The sequence below is a fragment of the Wasmannia auropunctata genome, unplaced genomic scaffold, assembly GCF_000956235.1.
Source record: "Wasmannia auropunctata unplaced genomic scaffold, wasmannia.A_1.0 LD336101.1, whole genome shotgun sequence".
NCBI classification, from domain to species: Eukaryota; Metazoa; Arthropoda; class Insecta; order Hymenoptera; family Formicidae; genus Wasmannia; species Wasmannia auropunctata.
Window position 1 is genome coordinate 368,416 of NW_012026789.1, and position 5,767 is coordinate 374,182.

A 5,767-nucleotide genomic window follows, 5' to 3' on the forward strand; every position below is an offset into this window, starting at 1 on the left:
TTCAGGTTGATAAGAAAAAATAGTCTTTTGTTTAATCAATATATTCACCCATAATGACATATGTTTATTGTCGATATATTCGATTTTATAGTGCTCTAAAGATGGATAATCAGAAATAACATTTTTGCGAAAATATGCTTTTCTACTTCTGATAGGGCAAGAACGCATGCGAGACAGTGCGTAAAATTTGTAAAGTTTACAGACAAGGTTTCTATTTCTGATGACATAATTCGAAAGTTAATTTGTGAAATTTCAACAAGATGATTTCACTCTCAAAGATGACGCGTCCCTACACTAGGGATCATGAGATAATGATTTACTGGAGTAAACTATCGCCGAAAATCTTCGTTATATTATACAAGAACTGGCAGAGAAATTAAAAATTGCAAAAATATCGCACACCACTTAATCATTTGAACATGTCTCCGTAAAAACCGCAGAACTTTCCGGATGACCCAATATAATATCCGATTATTTGATGTTATGTCTTACATTATAACAATGTTATGTTGTTTCAAATATTATATATTATATGATTCCAGTATTGATTCGCGCGTACTGATACGTTGTAAATAGAAATTTTATGTTTTGCACTCCGATTAACAATATACTCTTCTTTTCCATCATGATTTTATAATAATTATAATGATACATTTCTTGCAGGCTGTGTGATGATGAAATGTAACCATCATCTACAGCTCAGTAAGTAAAGTATAAAATAGCATGATGAAAAAATGTGCACGTATTTATACAAATTAACATACTAAATTAATGTTTAAGTGTTTTTATATTTGTCTCATTATTTATCTAGCAAAACATTTTGTAAATTTTATTTTATTTTTTTGCCAGAATCTTATAATTCTACATTTTATTATAACTTTAATATTTTTAATATTTTTGATATATATACACTGCAAATCCAAGTATGTAATTTTTACACACTTATGTGTGTAAAATCTTGTAGTCACTTTTTACGCATTTATACGCGTGTTATTTTTTTTACATATTTTATCTGTATAATTTTACACAGTTAAATGCATATTTTTTACACGCTTACACACTAAAATTACGCATTTAAAATGTGTAATTTTTTAATTAAATAATTAAATAAATGTCTTTTATAAGAGCCGACGCAGTTCTTGTAGCGTAAATATTTCTTTATTGTTAAATGCAGTAGACGTTTCAACGTATACGTGTCCTAATAAGGACCCAATCCAAGGGTTGAAACGTCTACTGCATTTTACAATAAAGACATATTTACGCTATACAAGAACTGCGTCGGCTCTTATAAAAGACATTTATTTAATTATTTGATTAAGATATATCTTAACAAGTATTGCTCCGCTTCAAATTTATTCGTTAACATGGAGACTGTTCACATCTTATCTCGTTTGCTCTTTTCTTCTTTTACTGTCATTAACTTTATCAAATCAAATTGACACATCAGTTTTCTAATAAATTTCAACAAGAATGAAAGAGTAAATAGAATATTGAAGTTATGTTGCGGCGTTTGTAGCAAAAACAATACTTGTTAAGATTCATGTACTGATGAGGACCCAATCCAAGGGTTGAAACGTCTACTGTAATTTATAATAAAGGAACATTTACGCTACAAGAACTGCGACGGTTCTAAAAGGCGGTTCTAAAAGGTGGTTTCAAAGAATCCGTTTCAGCTTATCGGTTTTGTCGTTCCTGTTTGACGACATCTGAAGAATATAAAAATTATTTTCGTGATGATTATTTTATATATTGTAATAAGTTAATTCATAACAATCATATCAACGTTGTAACTCCTATGTTAACAAAGGAAGCAAAAAATTTTTGGCAAAGAACATATGGAGTGATGAATAAGAGTCCTCTATTACAAAGTTCTAATGTAGATGTGACACTATGTCTGCCTCAAGATTGTACGCACATTCTCATCGAAGGTCCTGTAGAAATTACCATTCGTTGTTTACTAAAATATTGCATTTTTGAACTGCAATTGTTTACTATTGAACAATTCAACAGACGTATTACTTATTTTGATTATGGTCACTTTACGAAAGATGAATCTGCTCTAATTCATCGTGATCATCTTGTAAATGGACTTTTACGACAAAGTGCAGCACAAATGTTCACTCTAGCACACATGTTGCCTTTGTTAATTGCAGATTGGATACAATGTGGAAATCCACATTTTATGGATCACATAAATTGTTATATTTTGCTATTGCAAATCATGAATGTTTGTCTTGCTTATGAGATCCATGAAGAATCAATTGAGTTATTGAGTCAAATGATTGAAGTATACATTTATAGACAATTTATTAGTTTATATCCGGATTCCATTGTACTAAAATTTCACTTTTTAATTCATGTTCCGAGATACATCAAACTGTTTGGATCACCGAGACAACAATGGTGTTTTCAATTTGAAGCATGTCATGCATATTTTAAATCACTTGTGCCGATTGTGCATAATTTCAAAAATATGGCTCTTACAATGTCATATAGACATCAGGCACGCTTGTGTTCCAGATTAGCTTCAAATCTTGATGGTACTGATTCAAAAAAATTTCTTTACAGAGGAAATAATGTAACACTTGGAACAACTGTCCTTCTATGTAATTTGCCTTATGCAAATATATTTCATGGAATTATTAATAAATCGGAATGGCTGACCTGCCAAATAATGCGATCACCAAAAGTAACAGTGCATGGCACTACATATTATTGCTAAAGTATAATTTTACTTGAATGCAATGAAGACCATTTATCAGTTTTTGGAGAAGTGGCTGAAATATTTATTTTTAACAAAGAAATTCTATTAGTTATCTCAACATTACAAACTGAATATTTTGAATTAACACTAAATTCATATCAAGTCACACAAATTCCTAATATAAAAAATTTTGTGAAAAGTGTTAAAGATTTAATATTTCTTTATCCACTTTCATCTTTTCTAATAAAAGATAAAAAATACATACCGTTAATAAATCATGAACGTATTGAATTTTATGGATAAAATATTCAGTTTGTAATGTTGAAATAACTATTAAAATTTCTTCGTTAAACATAAATATTTTTGGTATAATGGAATCCGGATATAAACTAATAAATTGTGTAATATACATATACTTCAATCATTTGACTCAATATCTCAGTTCATTCTTCATGTATCTCATAAAATATTTTGCAATTTAATGCGATTATTATTCAAATTTTTTTTTCTAAAATGTAATTATCTCCCAATTCTAAAATAAATGTAAAATTAAATGTATTCATACTTATACTTATTATGATAATAAAATAAATGTAAAAATGTATATATACAGTAATAAACTTATTATATTGTTAATTTAAATACATGTAATTATTATTTTAAAATATTTGGTGTTTTATAATTACAGAGAATATATTATAAATAAGATATAAGTTCCAGGGCAAAATCCGTATTTTTGCCTAACTTTTTATTAAAAACCGCTAAGAATTTTCTTTTTAATCAAATAGACATTTTCTCATAATTACACGTGAAACTCGTGTGTAAAAAGAGCTAAATGTGTAAAGTTATTTTATACGTGTACTTTTTACACATTTGAATTATTTGGAAATACACGTTTGCATATTTAATACAACATATCATATTATACACAGCGAAACGTGTTAAATTACACATTTAAATGTGTAAATTTATTTGTTTACGCACTATAGTGTGTTATTTTTACACGGAAAACTAAGTCACACATAAATGTGTAATTTTACACATATAAGTGTGTAAAAATTACACACTTGGATTTGCAGTGTACATATAGCAATTCACATTTTGATTAGGTAGAGTTTTATTATTATTAATTTTTATTATATACATTATTCTATAGACTTTAAATATTGATTAATATTTATGTATTTATAAAATTTTTAGCACGTGAGTTTTGTTGTCATTTCTAATATTCCATAAAAATTATAAAATTTTTTATAATTATATATCTGAAGAAATCATTTTTATGAATAAAGATATATGCTTAATATATAATTTAAGCTTTTGCTTGCTTGTAGGTTACACAATATTGTATCATGGAAATTATCACCAAGCGTGGATATTTTAATCGACAACTCAGTGGATATGGTTAAAGATTCAAATTCATTAATGAATTCATTGGATATTCATGTGCAACAGTCGAGACATGATGATAATGGCGATACTGATACTGACGATTATGCTGACAGCGATAATTAATTTATTGATAAATACATTCGATATATAATTGAAGGAAAAAGATTATCGGCTAATAAATTTGTTTTCATTCTGGCTTTCTCCTGTTATAATCATGGAATGCTGCAACATTTACATGCATACATACTTTAAAATAGGCAATTTTCCGAATTCACACACAATCTTTTCAAAATACTGTTCCTATCAGACAATTATCTTCTATCAATTGTTGTTATCACAGTTTTGACAAGAAGATATCTTCCTTAACGTCTGAATAACTCTTGCGTAATTAAATTAATCTTTCATATAAACAAGAATCATCTATATCTGAAAAGAGTAGCGCTTGCATTGGATTGATTGGACATCGCTTTTTCTTTGTAATATGTCATTAACCCTAACGAAATTGGATATATTTGGAACTGATAAGTCGATAATTCTCCAGCCATTACAGCGGTATCATGGTCACACAGCTGCAATAAAAATATCAATTATGCTCACATTTCTCAAAATAAACCATGCGAAATCATTTTGCGATAGATTATTAATAGTACAATCTTTGCTACCGACAAAAAATGCTATGTTACAGAAATGTCTGAAAGTTTAACAAATATTTACTCATTCCAATTTTTGCAATTATCGAATATTACATAGTATACATAAATTCGCTGCAGTAATGATAGTACGAGTACGATATTAATCGATCATTGCTTCAATTTAATTGCAATTTGCTCAAAAATATTTTAAAAATTAATTTTATTAAAAGTATCGTTAATATAATATAAAATTGAAGTCGTTTGACACACAATCTCTAATTATAATTGGTTAAATTCTCGAATGAAAGAAATAATTGAATTAAATACATTAAAAAATAATAGAACTGATGTTATAAAGTTACTGAGCTACCTTTTTTTTAAATTAATATAGTTATAGTTTTTCCGCATTATTTTTAAACTCTGAATATCGCGATATATAGTTGACATCTTTTTTTCTCTTTTTGTTTATATAGACTTACACTTTGTCTTTTGAAGAAATATGTAAAGTTGACGGTATTTCTTTTTATAAAATGCGATATTTTTATGCGTGCGCATGTGTGTGGGTGTGTGTACGTGCGCGCGCACGTACTAGTTGTATGTGTGTGTATGTGTGTATTTAAATTACATACACATATATAAAATATATTCGGTCAGACTTTAATACACCAAATTAAATATAGAATGTTACATGAATTAATGGAGTATATTTTGTGTGTAAATTGAAATAGAATATATCCTATAAACATTAAGAGGATGCTGAAGTCCTGTTTTATCAACTGAAATTTCGATCAAATTTGCACGAAATCGAAAACAGAGGCAATTCTCAATTTTTTCTCTAACTTCTTACAATATCTTCTGTTTTACTCGAACACGTGCGATGTCTTTATCTAACTTATTGAAACGCCATTTCTTGGAAAATCCGGCACTTACTGCCAGACGCAATTTTTGCTGTCTTTACCTTAACTTAGCGTATGAATTACCATAAATTGCAGTTGTAATATATAACGATATCTTTTTTCCTACGCTTTCAATCGTAGCT

The 5,767-nt window shown here is 28.1% G+C and overlaps 1 long non-coding RNA gene across 1 annotated transcript; it reads left to right on the forward strand.

The window, feature by feature from the left end:
- Positions 1-663: 663 nt before the first annotated feature.
- LOC105458077 lies at positions 664-4,815 on the forward strand. Its single transcript, XR_975485.1, has 2 exons — positions 664-702; positions 4,039-4,815. It is a non-coding gene; the product is annotated as an uncharacterized LOC105458077 (long non-coding RNA).
- Positions 4,816-5,767: the final 952 nt, after the last annotated feature.